The sequence below is a fragment of the Ceratosolen solmsi genome, unplaced genomic scaffold (genome assembly GCF_000503995.2).
Source record: "Ceratosolen solmsi marchali unplaced genomic scaffold, CerSol_1.0 scaffold27, whole genome shotgun sequence".
Taxonomy (NCBI): Eukaryota; Metazoa; Arthropoda; class Insecta; order Hymenoptera; family Agaonidae; genus Ceratosolen; species Ceratosolen solmsi.
Window position 1 is genome coordinate 1,675,488 of NW_011948426.1, and position 22,004 is coordinate 1,697,491.

General features: G+C 32.3%; 1 long non-coding RNA gene across 1 annotated transcript in view; it reads right to left on the reverse strand.

The window, feature by feature from the left end:
• Window positions 1–200: 200 nt before the first annotated feature.
• Window positions 201–22,004, reverse strand: part of LOC105363114 (uncharacterized) — a 24,547-nt gene continuing 2,743 nt past the window's right edge. Inside the window, exon 3 of the long non-coding RNA XR_912913.1 lies at window positions 201–397. This is a non-coding gene — a long non-coding RNA (uncharacterized LOC105363114). The remainder of the gene's footprint in view (window positions 398–22,004) is intronic.

Below are 22,004 nucleotides of genomic sequence, written 5' to 3' on the forward strand. Positions count from 1 at the left end.
ACTAATAATCGTTTAATGATTTTTATAGAATGCCTTCTTAATCTTTCAAACAAATAGTTGTTTCACAACTCTAGAGTGCTTGTAAGGTGGCATTAAAAATAATCAGATACATGAATAATATTAAAATTATACTAATTGTTGAAACAAGTGAAATGGCACATTACCCTTTTGTTAGAAAAATTGAAGTAGAGTTAGCGTTTATCATGGTAGTGGTTAAGCCTGAGTCGAAAAATCTCTGAAATCTCCGAGGAGGCTGCCCAATGGGCGCATACTACGGAAACTCGCTTGAAGCTCCTCGTCGAGGAAGAGGAGGCTGCTGCGTTATCATACTAACAATTTCATGTCTTATGGGAGATCTGATGCTTCCTCAGCATACTCGTGATTCTACAGTCTTCAGCTTTAGCAAATAAAACGTATTATACACGTCATTTACTCACGTAATATGATTATATGCCCTAAATAGTAAAAAGTAACATCGCATAAACAGAATTTTTTATTAATATTTATATAAGAGTAAACGGCACTTTTTGGATATTTGTAGCTTCTAATTTGTAGTTTCTAATAAAATCCTGATATTGTTGACGAAACTTATGGAACGTGGTATTATTATTACTTTTGTTATTATTATGATTATCATCATCATCATCATCATTATAATTATAATAATTATTGTTATTGTTATTGTTATTGTTGTTGTTGTTGTTGTTGTTGTTATTCTTTAAACGGAAATATTAATATAGGAAAATGATATTAATAATGGTCAAAGAAGGAAATTTAATATAAGTATTGATATTTCTTTCGTACGCTAATTGATATTTGATAATGTCTAGACATTTTGGACAAGAATGTTTGTGTAACTTTTATGGGAACAGTAAATAAAATCCAGATAGGAGAAATCCCTAAGATTACTTATACTGCATCCGAAAGTACAGCGTTGAATTAAAGTGCGCTTATCTTGCAAGAAAGTACCATCAGTCTGAGACAAAGCGCTGACAATTTGAAAGGAACTCTACACTTTATATAAGTTTAACTTAACTACAATTCTCTCATAATTATTTTAAAATAAAGTGCCACTTTATATTGGAGATAAAATACTTGCTTTGTCAGAATATGTAAAAATGTTTAAAGCCGGTCGGCAACTTTTATTTTTATAGTAGAGAGCGAAAGCTCATAATGAATGAAGTGTTTCTTATATATTTGTTTTATACAAATTACGTGATTTTATAAGTAAAATAATGAAATTGTAGTACTTTAAGTTTATTCGGTTAGTGTTTAGTTTACCACATTTATGGCGATAAGTAAGAAATTTATTGATAATAAAATGTTGATGTACATTAGGCTTAAATATAGTATATAAGCATAATAATATATTTTTATTTATATTTTATAAATTTACATTTTGTTTTTGTAAGATTTTTTTTAATAGCATTTTAAATATTTGAAATTATCCTGCTCTACTTTAAGTAAATGAAATATTTCCGAGTATAGTGAGACATTTATAAACATGTCAATGATCTTTATCATCAAAATATGTATCAATTTTAATTATAAAATGTATACTTAATAGTTGATGAAGTTTGAAATTTTTTTATTTCTATCCAGAAATACAAATCATATGTGTGTGTGTGTGTGTGTGTGTGTGTGTGTGTCTGTTTGTACTTAAAATTTGTTTTTAAAATTATCAGAATGTGCATGGTTTTATTTGTATATTCATAAAACGTGACGAATATATGTAAAATTATATATCATCTGATGAATTTATCAAATGGTAAAACAATAACTATTCCTTCAATTCATGTTTTTAGAGTGGACGTTCGCAATTACGTAACTCTCTCTCTCTCTCTCTCTCCCTTCCATTTCCTATGGAATATTTCAAATTCACTACAAGGATAAATTAATTTTCTAATCATAGTTACATTACTAATTAAGTTTAAAATTCAAGCTATTCAATTTAGCGAAAATGTACATACACCATAATAATTTGACACAACATAAACTTAAGAAAGTAGTTGGATATGATTAATTACTATGAAATGAAAATATAAAATGTAATAATCCACTTAGTTAATAACATTTTGGAAACGCATTATATTATCGCACTGAAATCTTGATACATAATTAACAGCCTTTAAAAGTTGCTTATACTCAGGCAAAGTGAACTCACTTTTATAAGCATTAATTTAATATCGTTCATTAAGGCACAAAAATTATTCTCGATATTATTAATACGAACATTGTCGACATTTTTCATTCTTTGATCTTGAGAAAATAACAAATCACTAAGACTAGACAATGAATCAATCGGTACCCAATAGAGAGAAAAAAAAAGAAAAAAGAAGGTACAAAAAGTGGCGCCTCTGTACTTAGTCTACGTCGAGGGAAAATACTTCGTTACTAACGAAAAGGTATCATGGGTATTTTTCCACCTTTTTCCTTGCCGTAATAAACGAGCCGACTCGACGACCCACGAGTTTATTTACGAAAAAAGTTTATTCATTTTCGGGGCACTGATTCACCCGACTACAAATAGCAAAGATCATTTAATAATATTTGTTCCTCTTGCTAATTTATGCAGCTTGAAACGGGCTAAGGCTAACGTGCAAGGATTAGCTCCAAGTTCATTGACTGAAGTCTTCTGCAGAGCAGGAAGATTGTAAGATGAAATAATTTTAACGACCTAACGGCATAAATAACGTCCGATGACGTTTAAGATAATATTTTTTTTTAACATTTTAGAAGCGAGTGTACACTACATTACAATCGGACGCTCTCTTCTCGGGACCGAGAAGTTCGTTGGTTGTTTAATTTTTGCGTTTGTCTCTTTCATTAATGGGGAAAAATCGCTTGGATTGTTACATTAAGATAGCTACGTTTTTTTTAAGAATTTTTTCCCCATTTATTTGCAATATACAGAGATTATAAAGAATAAATTTACCATTAAATAATCGATAGTTAATAATATTATAATGATCGAGATGTAATTAAACGGGCTTGAATTGATTTTCAAAGAATACACAATTTATCGCCGTAGTTTCAGTATTAATATTTATATAAAGTTTCGACGAAATATTTTCGTACTACATCTCGATTTATTGGGATGAAATTCCGCTTATTGACGGCATTGTATTAAAGTATTTAAAGGAATTTCATGCTAATAAATATGAAGATAATGAAATGCTCGTACATGTACTTATTCGCATAAAAATACAGTGGAAATAATGAATTTTCAATAATCATAAATTACGGGACTTTACACGAGTCGGGGAGAATATTTAATTGAGCCAATTGTTACAGCATCGCATTATTAAAAATGACAGAACAATAGTACATCATCCGACAGTTCGCAGTGATGCAAAACAATGTCTTACGCTACACGAGAACTTAGATCAAAAAGAACAAAAACTTAGATGAATATTACTGGGATAGCATCGATTTTTTTTTTACCGCTAAATTGTCACGAAAATCACACCTATCATTAGCGATATCGATCGAAAGGAGGTTCAATGACGTCGTCGACTGCGAGGAGGGAACGCAAATGCCAAAGGACGGAAATATCGTAGGGGCTATAGCTTAATCAACAATAATTAACATCGGGCTGGGAGAGAAACGAAGAAAGAAAGATCCGAATAAAAGTGTCCGTTTTGCTGGCTGGGGAAAAATTGCATATTACGTAGGGCAATAGCTCTCGGGTGTAAGTGAATGAGCCCACTGACGGGAGCCCACCGACGGGAGCCCACCGTGGCAATGAAATGAGCTCCTCGGAGCGAGTTGAGCGGAAAATGAAGACGTCAACGTCCGAGGTGAAATTGGCCGCAGAGTCACGTCGGCTCATTAGCCGTGCGCGACGAGTCCGAGCCGCGCATACCAATCGCCGAACAATAAATTGCGCGATTTCTTTTCGCGCGCGTGCTACAAAAAAAGCTCCCCTCGCAAGCTCGTTTAAGTGACGCGGGAGCGCGTCTTTTAAGGCCAGAGACGCGAGCCTCCGAGCGGGGCTTCACTATATCGACTATTAATGTGCGTAACTCGACGCGCCTTGACTCCATGTTGACGTCTCCGATTGCCAGTGAGATTGAGCGCTTTTTGCCCGTTTCTTACTTTTCTTTTTCATTCTTTATATTTCATATTATTTTATTTTATTTTTTAATTACGGACGGTTATTATCGATGAGTTACGACATGATTGTGCGCATTGTGTGGCTTTTTGAGCAATTCTTTAGCGAGACGGTTTGGAGGATTAGCCCTAATGACCCATTATTCAATACTTTTCTCAAACTTTCATTAAATGTCCTTCGCAATGGAAATCTCACATTTGATTAGCTCGATAAATTCTATGGAAATAATAAGGGAACATATTTAAAGGGCATTTTTAATAAGTCGCCATTCGTGGTAAAGAGCTCACGATTTTGTTGTTTAGCTTATCCAGCGATACTAATAAACTCTTCAGTTTCGTTTAATCACAGGCGCCAATTTCACGAGTATTGTAGGAGAATTGAAAAATTGCCGTTAGAATAATATGCTATTGAAATTATTTGAATTTATCATACGTTTGTTCGCATTATAAATATTCTTTTCATTCAAGGCGAATATTTAACAAAAAATTAATTCTCTTTTTTAGGTGGACACTGTAATGGCTTATAATTTAAATTCAGTTTAACTAATTACGCAGCCGTTGAGATGAGAGATGGACAAATATGTAAAATACCCTTGCTTATATGTGTTGAAGTTGTAAGATGGACAAATCGGCATGGAATTTACGTAGGTCAAATAAACAACTTGTTTAATAATCCACGACTCGTTTTTTTTTTTTTTTTTTTTTTTTTAAAAAACGATACCTGTACATTTTAAAATACAGTAGTACATGTTTTGTTTGTTAAGTCTTGCCTGTCTCTACGATGTGGTGTGATATTGATAGAAAATGCTTATAGTTCTTGATATAAGAACCGACGGATAATATAAAATGCTTCATTAAAACTCGAAATTCTAAGATTTTACTTTGGAAAATAGATCGCCAAATTTATTGAAACGCGAAGAAAAATTAGATCGTTTTTTTTTTTTTTTTTTTTTTTTTACAGATTATCTATTTAATGTTTATATTACGTGATATTTAAATGATAAAAGATAAAATAACTATTGCCTTTCAAATTTTGAATATGCTCATAAATTTTTCTTATAATGTATATACGAGGATATATTCCTTTATGATAATCCAGTTGAACAAATTTCAATTTATAATTAATTACATGACAGCGATTTGTTAACAAGATTTGAAGCCAGATTTTTTTAATTTTTATCAAAACATTCAATTTAACATTTCGACATCACACATTTAAGAGATATTTATATAAAATAATGTTTATAGCAATTTATTCATCGTGTAAAGTTTTCATTATTATATTTGCCATACGATTGGCAAAATGAAATTGGAGAATGAAAATGTAAGATTTAATTACGTAAAATTAATTGTACTGGGATTTAATTTTAAATTTAATAGGATCATTATGTAAGACTAATTTTAAATTGTGAAGTTAATTAAATGACGTTAGTTTAAGCCAAATTATATTTTAAAATGAAATTAGTCAAAATTGATTAATGTTGTTTATTATATTTAATGTTAAGAGGCCATTTTTAAATGTTTTACTCTATTAATATAGTACAGAGGGAGACGCGAAACTGAATGTTTTAGGACTTGAGCCAAATGAGATACTATTTATCAACTTTTCGTGTGTATCAAATATACATGTGTAATAAATAATACACGTACGTTAATTAACCAATCAAATACGTTAAATTCGTAATAATCCTTTTCTGTGCGCTCTAACAATTACAATGATCGGGCGACTGACTATTATTTATAAGAATGTTCAAAACTATTCCGTATCAATATAATTTACCAAATCAGCGAAAAGATGTACCAAATTTTACATATCGCAGGACAAACATAAACATATGAAAAATCTAATTCGCTTGAGTTTCGCAATTTTCATACGATTTCATTTCTCTTCTCCATGATAATTGAAGGGATAAATAAGCGCGTGCATGTGTGCCATTAAAAGGGCAGTCCATTTTTGTTTTTATATCATTGATATTTGAATATAAAGTAATGTCAAGTGACTAATCGTTAGAAGTGAATTCGTTCGTCAGAAGTAATCGTGAATTAAGAATCGAGAGAAAAATAACGTAATGGGTAATTTAGCACTATATTTCACTAGACGTGACTATTTGATTTTTGGCTTTGTGGATATGGTGAGGGTAAATAATGAGGCTAATATGATAAAAAAAATAGAAAGTGGGCAGTTATGAGATACGTTTGGCTTTTGGTATTTTTATAGGGTCAATAATGAACTATTGTTGGCAAACAATGTACGAATAAAAAATAATAGGCACCGAGGAACAAAGTACCTATTGTTTAAAGTTTCGAAGGAACATTTTAACAACTCTTTTAAAAATGATTGTAAGGGAATTCTGAAACGAGCTGCGGTACTCACTAATATATTCACACGGAACTTTGTACGATCGTAGACCAATTCACTAAGAACAAACGAACATTGATAAATTTTTCATGAAAAGAATAAGCTCTCTTGTTTGATTTAACATGTCGTTGTGTAATTGACAAAGTATTCAATTGATAAAATTAGGATTAACATGTTCTAATGATATAATATATCATGATTATATCGATAATATTTCATACCGATCATATCGGTATGAAAATATTAGATGTACTTTAATTCAGCAGATTTGCAAATGAAAATTTGTCACTAATAGGCATTATTTCTTAGGAAACAGGAATAATTGGAATAACTAGAATCATTCTTGTTTTTAAGATAAAATTTCAAAATATTTTAATCACCTACATTTTTAATGGAATTTTATAGAACATTGTATTGAATACATAAGTGATATATATTTTATTTTAGGAAACAAAGGAAATTCCATTCCCGATAATACGAAAAATTGTAAATTTTATAAAGCATTTGATTCAAAAGTTATTTTAACAAACTACATAGACCAAAGTTAAAAAATGAATTAGCGGCTACACAAATGTTTTCTATAGCATCCGTTCTATAATACAATATATTTTCGATATAAATTGTATCGGATTGTCTTTAATGTCGATAAAATATTCATTACAAATTTCTATTCATTAAAAATAATTGAAAAATAAACTTTGTATTTAATTAAATTAACAATTAACTTTTTTTTTTCATAGCTTAAATAATAATTGAATACGATGCCAACATTTTATATACAATAAAGACACGTTAATGTTTTAACATTTTAAAATTTACCAGAGTATGCATTCATCGGTCGTCCTCTTATCTGTTAATATCATTAATCAGTTAAATAGACAATAAATATCGAGTTCGATGTATTAATATAAATTGAATTAACCATTGTCTCACCTAAAAGAACAAAAAATTCAAATGTTTTCTAATGCCTATAACAAGGAATTGATACCTTATTACGAAGTCAGTGAATTCTATTATTAATAGAATTAATTAATAATATTATTATTAATATTAATATATTAATGCAATTTTTTCATAATAAAATTATTGTATAAGATACAAATAGAAATTGAAATCTTATGCTTTAAGGGCTAGATTTATTAAGTTATCCACTGTGTATATATATATATATATATATATATATATATATATATATATATATATATACATATGCGTATATTCACATTTAAATTGTATACAATTGAGTCTATTATTTACCTTTATTAATTGTAAATTATGTTTTCGTATTATCGTTATAAAACGATAAGCCAAGATATTAAGTATTTAGATATTAAGATAATAAAAATTAATGGAATAATTATGTATACTTTTAGATAATAACCCTTAATATATTATTTACCGATAATACATTCATTAAGTCGATTTTTAAAGACGAATAATAGTCAAATATGTAACCGGGTAATAAAATATTAAAAATCTTGTTAAGTTTAATCAGTTGTTATTTAATTATATAAGATAATCTTTGGTATATTTGCAAAGTTATCTTTTAATTTAATGCATTAAATTGTATTCATTAATTTATTTATAAGTATTGATTAAATTAAAAGAATTTGACTAAATTATTGATGAAATTTTTTTTTTGTTTATATATTATAAATTTACGAAAATTTCGTTGCATAATTTTTTAATCTAATAATAATAATAATTTCGTATATATTATACAATTATACGATATATTAGACATTGAATCTCAGTGTGATTTATAATTAATGAAAACTAATGCACAGTTAAAAAAAAATTCATTATTGTTGTTAAGCATAAAAATAATCAAGTCCAACCCTCGATGCCTGAACAATATATTTGGGATGCTTTTCAGTTTGTTAGATTCGCTTTAAGAAAAAGAAGAAGAATTCGACTTTATCCACTTATTAGTTGTAAAATCGTATTCGGTAGTCGCTAATTGGCAATTTCCCAAGGTCTTTTATCGTAAATCGCATTCGACGTGATCCCGACGTTGAAGCTCTTTCTCGTGATGTATATAGGCAAGCAAGTATGGAACGCGAGTGCGCATGTGATAAACGCAAGGAAAAAGATAAATAAAAATAAATAACATCGCAAAAGGAAGAGAAGCACGCAAGTCGATGCAGGCGAGCTCGTTCGTGTACAATAGAAATTCCTGCGAAAACTTTTTCCGGGCTAGTGGAATACATTTTTTTTGGGTCATCCGTAGATCGGGTTGTCGATTTTTTACTTTTTTCACAATGACTGTTATTACAACTCTGGGAATGTTTCTTTCAGCCGTCTGTCATTCATTATACTCTCATTGCAATAGATTCTTTGTCGTATATTTATGACATAATTAGTATACTCAGATGTTACATTATTTTATCAAAATTTGTAGATTTATTTTTGAGATTGTTTGGTCGTAATAGCGTGGATGGGCATTAAATTAAAATAAATGTTAAATTTACAATTAAAAGCTCAACAATTATAATATTTAGTCCGAGATAAAATGATTAAATATCGTGAGCCGTGTCTATATATATATATATATATATATATTATATATAAATTTATTTATTTTTAATTGACACATTTATTAATATTAGACGATATAATACTGTATAAATTTGAAAGCTCCAAGTACTTTTATTTACAAAGAAATAAAGATTTATGTTGATTTATGAAGATAACGAGTTTTACGTTTTCCTTTAAAAGCAAGTCCCTTTACCAACTTTATTCATTAAGGGACAAAAAGCTGTATTTAAAATGTCATTTTAAAATTAATTACCGTTTACTAATGTTACTGTTAAGTGAAACAAAATATTCCAATAATTTGCACGTGTTTGAAGCCGTCGATAAAGAATATTTAGATTATCCTAAAGTTTCTCGTATCATTGATCGTACCGATTCTTGTAATATTTGTAGTTGTCGAAAATTTAGAAATTACCTATCGACATTCTACCAATCTACGCAATTACGCGAGTACAAACAAAATTGGTAGAAAATGAAAATATTACCGAAAAAAGCAACACAAATGAGGTACCGTAATGTCTGCGAATTTAATAAATTTATTGATAATTATAATGTAAAGAGTGGCGGGTGATGAGCGAGAACAAGTGACGAACAAAAATTTCACGACACTCGACGAATTGAATGCCCCATCCGAAGCAACGAAGTATTTTAGGACAAAAGAAAAGATATTCCAAACTTTACATCAGCGTCGTGCGCAGACCTTCGACGCACGCGCAACTACGTCATTAAGCATTGGGAATAGCGCTCCTACTTTATATATGCCAATGTCCCTTGGTCACCGCGCGGTCGTGGAGCAGGAATAAAAAAGAAATGAAAATGAGAGGGAAAAGAAAGAAGCGGAGGAGCGCCGGACAAGAGGAACGGAGACAACGGGGAAAGGGAGGAGGAGGTAGAGGACGAGGACGAGTACGAGGACGAGGACGAGGACGAGAACGAGGACGATGGGGAAGGAGAAGAGGAAGAAAAAGGGCGCGCGGGATACATTCTTGACTGGCAGGATACCTCGAGATGTCTCGTTTACCATAATACAAGCGCCGAGTATACGCACTCGATGCACGCATGCGCGAAATGCGGATTTTCGATAGAGCTGCTCCAAGTTCGCGAAGCCCTATTTATCGTCGTTACTGCTTGTTTTACGCGAGGGCCGTTGGATTCCCTCGCAGCGGGAGATTTCCGGACTTTTTCGCCTGGATGCGTGGGGCGCAATTTCGGAACGGGTTGTTCAATTTCAAAATCGCGAATTGGCCGTTGTCAGCGCAGTATCAGCGAGTAGTCGCGATTAAATTCTATCTTATAATTATAAATTGAGATAAGGTACGCGAACGACAATGGAGGAATGTGCCATCAATGCCATATAATATCGATGCATTTAGATCAAAATAATATTCAAACTCGGCATGCTTACAATTGACTTTGTCCTATCGTGTAAATGTGGATTAACTTTATGTTGCTAAATCATAGCAACATAATCTGTATTTGTCACAGCAGTTACATTTATTACTATCAGTTTTCTATATTACTATTCGGCATTTGTAATATAGTTTTTAAATTACGTATTAATGATTTTGTATAAAAAAAAAAATTGAAACTTTTGCTAATAATCTCAATGAGAGTTAATAATGAATCAAAGTTTTATCGACATACATGTATTTTTAATAAATAATAATTTTTGGCACAATATGCTGTTAATGGAATCATTGTAAAACGATCAGATTATTTTATCTGGAATTGAAAAAAGTTAATGGATAAGGCTAAATTCACATTTATGTTTGAAGTTTATCGATTGATATTTATAAAATTATATTGAAATTTTATAGAAGCTGCTACTTATAATATATGAATTTTTGAAAATTATATCAAGTCCTATATTAATAGTCTGAATAATTTAATTGTTTATTTAAAAGTATAGTGTTTAATGAGAGTCCCATAGTATGCTCGAAAAAGTAAATCATAAGTTAAAATGAAACTGAGGACCGTCGTTTCTTGATTGACCCTAGTCATTCGCTAGTCGAGGTACTAAGCTTATCATTCGATCAATTTACTTGCAAGATAAATTGATTAATATTCTTGATCACGTTATGAATTCTATATTGTATTATAAATCACCATGTTCGTATATTATTTACGGTTATACAATGAATTTATTGTTCATTTAAATTGAATTTAAAAAATTATTTGAATTTTTATTGGAACGGATTTTTTGAAAAGAGTTTCAATAATTCACGCCTTTTTTTTTAATATAAACAAGTATAGCTTATACTGTTTCTATGGTTATTCATTGGTTTTTGTAAAAAAAAAAAAAAGATAATAATAATAACAAACAACCCATTAATATAAAGCAAAACATAAATACATAAGTGATTCAAATTTTTTTAATAATATTTCAATTTCAATACTAAATTATTTCATATAAAAATTGATAATTTTTTTTTTTTATCAAATTGTTAATTATTTTCCAATATTATTCAAGTCTCGTTATTTTATCTAAACGATGTGTGAATGTAGAATGCACTTTTTCAAAACGAATTTCCTTTATTTTCGTCTAACTAGATTCTATAGATTTCTAATTAACAATAATTCAGAATGCGCGCGATCAATGAGCACTTTCATATTGTATTTGTTAATTGCAACATTATTGATTAATTTAAATTATTACGATTAAAAAAAAAAAAAAAAAACAGAAAAAAGAAATCATAAAATTTAATTTCTTGAACTATTTAGCATACCTTTTACAATTATTGCGATAAAATTTCATTTTTAAATTAAACAACATCGAAAAATTATATTAATCTTTATTAAATAAACAGTTAAATTGAATTAATTGTTAATTAATTGATGTTTAATTCCAAACTTTAATTATATTGACACTAATTATTGAATCGTTTGTTAAAAAGGATTGTTAATAGTAAAATATTATGTTGATTTTCTAAGCTAATAATTATTTATATTTGATATAATGTAATGTTCCATGTATGTACATTTAAATTTGATTTATTGTTTTATTATTCCAATTAATTTCTAAAATATTTAATTGTTCATTAATTGGGTATCTAAAACATCTTCTAAAGTTTAATTTAAATTCGTGACTCGAATACCGGAACTTGTTCTTGTATGTAATTATCGAGCAGAAACGCTAATGATCAATTTGTTTAGCGGATTGATACACCGAGACAATTTATCTCGTTCTAAGTGTAGTTCTGACTACTTGGCCTAAGATATATTCGGATTATAAGTTCGTATTTTACAGTATAATAGCTGGTATTTGTGTACATTTGCCATTGATATTCGACTTGAACAATCCTACAATACCTTATAATTGGGTAATAAACTCCACTTATAATAGAGTGAGCGATATTTCAAAAGATTATAATATACTTTTCTTTGCATTGAAATTAATAGTTCAAACGATATGTATAAATATTTTATTTGGGCCCATTCTTCAGTGTTCGTTATGTTGGAAAGTTCATATTAAAAGTTCGTGTCAGCGTGAAACATGAAAATAAATTAATAATCGAATTTTAATATTAAAAAAATAAAAAGAAAAAAAAAATTATTGCAAATTTCTTCTACGCAAAATTCTACGGCGAAATTATACATCGGTAAGCATTTAATTAATTTATAAGAGATTGAAAAAATAATATATAGTTTATTTGAAAAAGAGCATGGAAAGGTCATAGAGATCATCAGTATATTACATTATAATGTGACAGGATTAGTAAATTAAATTCAAAATATTCGTGGCGTGAATTCAATTTTCAGTAGATTTATGATAATTAATATTTATGATATGTCAAATGAAGTTTCGTATTAGCTTCAATAACTGCATATTCGATAACTATTCTTTCATTTGTATCCTTCCAAAAGAACAAAGGAATTGATTTCTAATTGAATGCAACAAGTTTTTTTTTTTTAAAATTAACATTATACTTTAATTTTCTATGCATATAATACTATTTTATATTATAGATTTGTGGATTTTTTTCATGCTAAAAGAATATGTATTTTTATAATTGTCTTCGTGACGCTTTAATATACATATTCGACTTAAAATACTATCGATACTTTTCGGGATGAGTATAATTATGCGAATATTTACAGAGCGACGTTGAATAGAATTGAAATTAATTCGATAAGTATTGGGGAGCGAAAGCAAATATCCCGAATATGACGAAAGTTTCCTATAAGATTTACAACAGCAGCGAGATCAACGGCCAATAAAAACGAGCGAAAAGCCTCGAGTGAATCGCGCTGCAATTGGTCCCCTCTGTTCGTTCAGTACATGGTGAAATTCATCTCTGTGTAGACTTGATTGAGGGTGTGCGTGAAAAAAAAAAGAAATCGGTGCAATTATAGGCAACTACGAGGGAGTTCCATTCATCAGGAACGTACCGTTGGAACTGACCGAATTGGAAAGGGAGCCGATTTACATGCCGCCATTCCCCCTGCACCCTCCCTCTCGCCCCGTCGCCGTCCACCCGCTGCCCCGATTCCCTGGCGACAGAAGGTCGTTTTGGCACCGGTCTATCTCTCTCGTTGCCTTCGGCAGCTGTTGATTCGATTGTGCCTTCTTCCTCCTGTCTTCCCTTGAGCCGATCGCCATCTTCGAGCGTCCCACCGACACTTTTTTTAAGCTCACTCTCTTGTAGTTTATGTTTTGATAATCAATCGGTCAACGATTCGTGATGGGACTTGCCTTTCGGGCTTTTTGTTATTAAGTGTTTGTTGGGAAAGCTCGGGCGTGGGGCTTCGTGCGATCGCGTAATATAATTCTGGGCCGTTAAGTGTGAACGTACTTGCTTATATACACGATTGATAAGGTGAATTTTCAAAATTTCTAATGTTCTAATGAAAAATTTATGAATCTTCATGATCATTTTTATTTGCATGTGCTATGTGGTTGTTTAAGCTCGTGTAATAATCTACGAACGAAGTAACACAAAATTTGTGTATTTTCAAGCATATAATAATACTCTAAGAGGCATTACCCAATACAATGGTCAAGGAAAGACAATAGTAAAAAAAAGCAGTAAAAACATTGGTTCTCGGTGATAGGAACGTAGGGATAAATTTACAATTTCAGACATTAGACTATAACAATAAGACATATAAAATTTATATGTCCGAAACACAGTCGCTGAAAGTAATTTGCATTATGGGAAAGAGAGATAATGACGATTTCGTTGTAATAATCTGCCCGTAATGTTGGCTTGAGTTTAAATTTCGGAGAATATCTCTGGCGAGATTATCGTCGCGTACGTCAGTGCTCGAGTAACAAAGACAAGAGTACTTATTTAATTTACCGATTCCTAACTACCAGGATTCTCAAATATAAATGCGAGCGTAATAGCCGAGTTTAACGCTGGCTTTGCCTCGCAGATTTATTAATATTTAGCAAATGACCGGCGATGATCGTAGATAGCGAACTCAATGAGAGTCGTAAGCGAGATACCGATCGCCCCGTCCGGTACATAATGCTGGGGGATTAGGCGGCGTTGAGAGTCGCGGAATTCCACGATTGCGTTATGATCTTCCCAGGGCAGCGAATATACGCGCATACGTGGGGATGACATTGTTATGTTATTGGATGATTAAACTGGCGGGGGAAGAGGTACGTATCCCTTTCTCCTCTCTCTCTCTCTCTCTGTCTCTCTCTCTCTCTCTCTCTTCACCTCCCCCGCCACCTCCACCATCGCCTCCTCCCACCTTCGTACTGTTCCTCTTCTTCTTCCTCTTCTTCTTTCTCTTCTTCTTCTTCTTCTTCTTCTTCTTCTTCTTCTTCTTCTTCCTCCTTGATTCTCTCGTGCGCGGTGAGAGTATACCTGAGAGTATAACTTCTCTCTTATTCGGCCTCAACCAACTCTATCCCTCGCGCGCTTTCGAGAGTCGCGGAGCGAAAGCCGGTGCAACACGGCCTGACGATCGTTTTCACGTTCTCGCGAGTATCGTATCGTCGTGTTCCTTGCGAGTGGTCCCGTAGAGGAAGATACAACACCAGATTATTAGTGCGTGCGTGAGTTCGCGATTCCAAGTTTGTTTATATATATATATATATATATATATATATATATATACGCAGTGTGATGATGTGAACAATTCGGTTCGTTTATGAAGCATGTGATGGGGCTTTATGCTTTTCTGTTAACGTGTATGGTAAGAACGACGGAAGCTATGGATTCCGTAATGGGTGTTTCTCAGCATAACAGTGAGAGTTGTTACTTGGTAACGATCGGGACGTTGTTAAAAATTTGTCAATATTATGTTGATTGCCAATCATGATTTCGCTACGGTGAATCGTTCCATTTGAATTTTGAAATGTTTATAGTGTGTCTTAAAAAAAAAAAAAAAAAAAAAAAAAATTCACCCGACGTGTTCGATTATATTTCAATGCTATTAATGGCATTTTTTTTTAATGAGATGGCTTAGAGATTATTTCGACAATGGATTGCGATGGCGATTTAATAAAAAATGCCCTTCGATACCGTTAATTACTAACAATAACATGCTTCCCTTCCAATAAGTACAATGCAATGTCAGCGTCATGCGCATTAAATAATAATAAAAAGAGATACATAAAAATTCCGTAAAAATCAATACGCGCAGGAGATTTGTGCCCTCGGGAGAACCGATTAACGGCCATGCACGCGTCACTCTCGGCCCAACACATGTTTCGCTCATTAGCCAATTAAACTAACCTCGCCGAGCTTTGGAAGATTAAAGTAGCAACCGCGTAGTCCTGGAGTCCTGGAGTTGCCAAGCGATGGCATTCTTAAACTCCATCGGCCTCTCTCGTTCGAGGGGAACAATGGCAGCGAAGATCGCTGACGTTCGCATTTAGTTAGGATTCGCCCGAAAAGCAGCCTCGCCTCCGCGTCCGGGCCGCGCAGTTTCGGGACGTCGATACTCGGTCGATCGGCCGGCCGAATTGTCCCACGGCGAGTGAGCCCGAGTTACAACATCGGCTATGTCGGGCCGTTGAGGCGACTGGAGCGAGGAGAGGCCGCGTATTGTGCATCGATGTTGGACAAGTTTTGATCCAGCTTTGGGGGCTCCTCGGCATCTCGTTAGCATCGGTCGTCCGATGGCGGGTGGAGAAGCGGGCGCTTTTGCGGGTGAGAGGGGAATCGTGACATTGGGCCGGACAATAGCAGATAATCTTCGAGTGTTTGATAGGTGGCGAAGGAGACGAGTTTCGCGCGTCTCCGGTGGCTCCTTTGTATCCGGCCTCGTTATGGCGCTTCATTTGTAAGTTCGAAGAAAGCCTCGTATCCCTAGGCTGCCGAGGTGCGCGCGCGCATTGAAAAACCGGTTTACCTCTTCTGCACTTAATGCACTGATATGACTTTATTATAATATTATTATTAATTTAGCTCGGCCCGACTTTGTATCTCATAGGGCGTCAGCGGCCTTCCTGTGATTTATACCCTTCGCGGAAAGTCGAGTTACGCTGCGCTGGGCTTCTTTAAAGTCATCGCTCCATAGATTTTCAAAGGAAGCAATGTTTTTTCTTCTTCTTTTTTTTTTTCATTTCACGCTTGGCATCCCGTTCGCCTCAGTCATCGAAATAGATGCAATGGAAATTAGTCTTGAGCGAGGGAACGGATGGATGGGCTTGAGGGCGGGGACGGGGCCCACTTATCAATGCCATTGAACGATATGAGAATAAAGTCGGATTGTACAATGTGATTAAGGTAAATAACGTTGTGCATTGGTGTTGCTTAATTGAATCGCTAGATTAATTCATTCGCTTGTATTGTGTTGTGTTGTTCTAGCATTAGTAAAAGAGAGTTGACTGTATTTTGATCGATAGCTATTTTAAATTATTGTTACTCCTCGTAATTATAATACGAATACAATCGATTTTTATGACAATACTGATAGACGGGAGTCTGTTAAATCTGAGAATTTTTAGAGATTAAATATTAATAGACGTTTCGGTTGTATGACTAATTTAATAATCATATCGTTGTTAATATTAATCAGTGTATCGAAAAATTATAATATACCAATTTTAACTAAAGTTTTATTAAACTTTAAAATATATATATATATATATATATATATATATTTAATTACAATTCTTTTGCTATTGAAAATAAAATTATTCATAAACGGTAAAATATTAAATAAGCAGCTAGATTTAGCGATAGACATTTTCCGTCAGATAGAGAATATGAAACTAAACTTTGTTCCATTATTTCTTCATTGAGTATTATCATTGGTATTATTTATTTATAATGCGTAAATTTTTAATTAGAATCACGCGCTGATAAAATATATTAATGTAATTTTTAATATAATTCATATATTTATGTGTTTATAATAAGATTCGATTTTAATAAAAGTGAAGCAAATTTAATAATTACAGAATAATAGTTAAGTCGATTTTGAAAGTACTTTTCTTCTTTATTTTTTTATTTTATTTTATTTATTATTTTTTTTTTTTTTAATTTTTTCTATTCATTAAATGATTATTTATCTGTAATAAGTTTATTTATATGTGGCAATTATAATGCAGAATATAGGAAACACACAATGAATTTGGCAATTAGAATCGAGAATTTCTAATATTTATAATATTTGAAAATTATTATGCGTTGAAATAAATTTATGTCTTTTAAATGAGCTCCGTTTAATAATAAATATTATCTTAAGTAGTAAACAAACGCTGAATACACGACAGAGATACGAATGGCATTTTATCAAATAAAAGTTGAATTTATTACTTTTCATTTACCCTGTACAAAATTTCTTTTTATTTATTCATTTCTTTGTTTTCAATCAATAAGTTAATTAGCAAAATATTTTTGCTCCTTTATGTTTCATAAATAAAAACAAAAAAACCATATAAATTGGTTATTTTTACATTTAACTCGGTAGTATGCTACGTTATTATTTCCCCTCCCACCCCCTACAATCCAATGAATTCGAGCTTAAATTATTTACATAGAAGCCATTCAAAAGGAAAATAAAGATCTGCAATATTACGCATTATTAGTCCGTTGTTTGTACTAAACCTCTTTTCATTACGTAGCCAAGATGGCAAGATATTAAAATGAATTTTTCATTTCCATATACTTGTGTATGTAATAAAGAATATTTCTATATTGAAATCAGACGGAAAGTATAAAAGTTGAAGCTAAAGATTTCTTTTTATATTCAACTAATGATTTTCCGATTATGATAACTCTACGAAACGACATTAGGCTTCGTTTAAATTCAGTTAAGTGCAATTTTATTCTTATTATTTCTGATTGGCTCATTTATGTAGAATAACATACATTAAAAATTTCTTATACTAATAATTCCCAGCCCTATTGATTTCCCTTAAATTTAAACCCCGCTTATATTATAATTAACTTCTCTTACTTAGTTTATATATTCCGAATTGTAACAAATTTATTTTATAAATTAGAACAAGTTAAAACGATAATTAATTCTCTTAAATAATTAAGGTTCGTAATATTCATAACGTACTCGTAAACATAACTTTTTACATTTTCACATTGAACAATAAATTTTTTATCTTCCATTTAATAACGTTATATCTCGTAATAAATTTAATATAATTCGAAAATTCTCGAATGTTGGGACAGAATTTTTCTTTTACCTAGGTGACGACAATTTAAGCGACACTCGTTTCAATTGTCCTTACAACATTGCGTACTTTAAAACATCGCTCTTGTCGTTTACGAGCGTCGCCCACAATTACAATTGGTAATTTTACAGGTTTAATTGCAATTTCATCGAACTGCAAACAATAAACCCAGAGTTAGAGGCTAGAGGATCGTGGATCTATAACTGTTTGCTTTTGTATTATCACAGTTTTACGCTAGAATGATACACTGCGTCACGTAAGAAGATGAGCAAGTCTATAGCTTTTCGAAGATAATTATAAAAAATAACCACCGAGTGCCCATTAGGACAAGGACCGCGGGAACCGAAATAATTACAGGGTCTAAAAGTGTTCGCTTAGGTAGTCAAAAATAGTCACCCTTAACGAGTTTGAAGGCATGTGCTCTCTTTAGGCGGTACGCACGTTCGTCCAGGCGATGCCGCTCAACCCGATTTGCATGCGTCGACTGTTTAACGATTTCATCGAGACGTTTAATTCGAAAATTATACGTTTAATCGAAGAGTACTATCGATACGTTTCTGTTCCCTGTCTATCGCTCTCTTTCTCATGTGCGCGTGCGTGCGCACGTTTATGCTCTCGCTCTTTTGGCCTCGCTGAGTAAATATTCATTAGGCGACCAGCCGATTTGCATATCACAATCAACGTCATCATATCATTGCTCTGTGTGTGACACAGTTGAATACACAGACTTGTCTGCATGTATAGTAGGAGAGCACACGCGCTTGCGTTTGAGGGAGAGAGAGAGAGAGAGAGAGAGAGAGAGAGAGAGAGAGACTGGAATAGGTTTCCCGCGGGAAAGAAATATACGTAGGTTTGTGGCGTATTTGTTACACCATTGCCGATCGAATGAACCGATAGATTCTTTCCATTTGCGAATGCCGTAATCGGGACACTGTAGTAACTACTATTCCACTGGGAAGAAAAAAATAAGTATATGAGAAACAAAGACAATAAATATATGAGAAAGTTGGGAATGTGTAAGAGAATGGAATGTGATATTGTTTTATTGTACAGAGTAATTAGAAAAATCGAATATGATATAGGAATACATCATATATAGAAACTGTTTCCTATTTTCTTTTATTATAATTTATTATAATTCGTATCTATTTATTATTTTTATATTATTTTTATGATTATAAAAATATTTTTAATTGGAGTTTGAGAACGAACGATGAAGAAATCGATTATATATTATTTTCTTACTCAATCTGTCACATAGTTAAACTTATCACAATAAAAGCAAAGTAAAAAGTATAACTATTTTTAATTTATTTAGAATAATATAAATTCTTATTTTTCGCCCTTTAAATCCTTCGTTTAATGTATTCGGTCGACGAGATTGTAAAATGCGCGTTGATTGAAGGTCAATATTTTATTAGGCGAAATTGAATATCGAGTTGATAAAAACCATCTCTAAATATCCTCTATTGAACTATAACTAAATATTAACAGAATGAGTATTTTATACATTTATCAACAATTTGTGGAACATATTAATTTTCATTTTGAATGCTATAATTATTATACAATTAATGATAATTATAAACCTATAGCTATAATTATCAACAGTTTCAAAAAATGTATTAAAAAGGTACTCGATGTAGGTCAAATTCGCGTTTAAATTAGTAAAAAATAATTCACTTTTTATAGAATTATATTTAAATTTAATCGTCGCTATATACAACAATACTTGTTGTAATACTGAATTGTAATTGATTATAATTGATACTTAAATGTCAGATATAATTTAATTTTTCTTTCCTTCTTTGTAGTTAATATAATTTTTGGAGTGTATTTGATAATTGATAATGCTAGAGGAAATTAGAGAAGCATCCTTAAAAAAATTCATGTACATTATAATATGAGAAACATCTTCGTTTCTTTAAAAAGCGATGGAGAATGACACGCAAAGAAAAGCCCGTGTCAAGGGTCGTTCCAACAATTTAGATAATCCATTTGGATACAAAGAGCCAGTCGACATACCAAAATATCACCTAAAAAACTGCATAAAAACCAGAGCATCGGCTAACGAAAAATTGAAAATTGGAAGTTGGTCGGGTTGGTCGAGAGAGGGGGGGGGGACGAGGAGGAGGAGGAGGAGACGTCGTCGTGAGCGTCGATTGTCGTTCCCAGAAGCGAGCGATTGATCGAACAAGAGGAGCAAAAAGGGGCCACAGGGAAATAAAAGGTGCGAGGACAAAACCGCCCGGGGGAGATTTGCAGTCAATTAGCCGGCGTCTCGGTCACTTTCGCCGACGTCCAATTAATTATTGCGTCGCGTCTTGCCGCCGCTTTTTGCCGGCGTCGCATAATTGTTTCATTAGTCGTCCGCGGTTATTTTTTCCGCACGCGATCAAGCGCGCGAAATTGGCGCTTTTCATGCCACGTCCAAGGAAGAATTTTGCCGTCCTCTCTCACCGGCCCTTTCTCTCTCTCCCTCTTTTTATCTCCCCCCTCTCTCTCACGCTCTCTCTCTCGCTCTCTCTCGCTCTCTCGAAATTTGATGGATTTATTGAAAGTGAAATGAGAGCGTTATTTAATGCTCGCAAATTCCTGCGTGGGTGATTTTATGCAAAAGGAAGTTTGCATTGACAAATGGCAATTGCTTCTAAGAGTGTAATATGAAATTTCAAACGTGGCAAATAAAGTCTTACTTTATTGTTTTTCGTTGTTAAACAAATATATTTTCAATTCGATTAATCGATGATTTGACATTATCGATACCTACACACGTACTCTTATTTTTATAATAATCAGTCACATTCTGTTTACATATTCCGTTAGGCTTACTTCATTAAATTTAACGAAATAAAAATTTCTTGTAATTAATATGTCTTTGTACAAGGAAATTTTATATTTTCCTTTTCATTATACGAACTATTTGCATCGTATAGTATTTGATGAATTTAGAATATTAATTTGGACGCTCCGGCACTTCTTCTGATTAATAATAAAACAGTCGTTCTTGCAGCGTTTGTTGCTCATGTAAAACTGATGTACATATATATTACAAATATTCTGAAATATAATTGTATCTTAAGTTTTGACGAGTCGATAAATTCAGCACTCGTTGTTACATAATGCAGTGGATTTTCAGTTGACAAAGGATTGAAGCGTGAGATATTTGTTATTCTTTGAATCTCAATGGCAGGCTGTTAAAAAAAAATGTCTAAAGATTATGAAATGCCGAAACTCAACGAGCTAACGGTTAAATGACAAACTCAAAATTTATCCACGACATCGTCATATTATTAAAAACCATATCAGTCAAGAAAGTAAAACAGCCGTCAACGTGGAGAACGCGCAAATCCTACGGCATTCAAAGCCATTTGCTATCGTACGTAAAAAGGCGTTAAGATT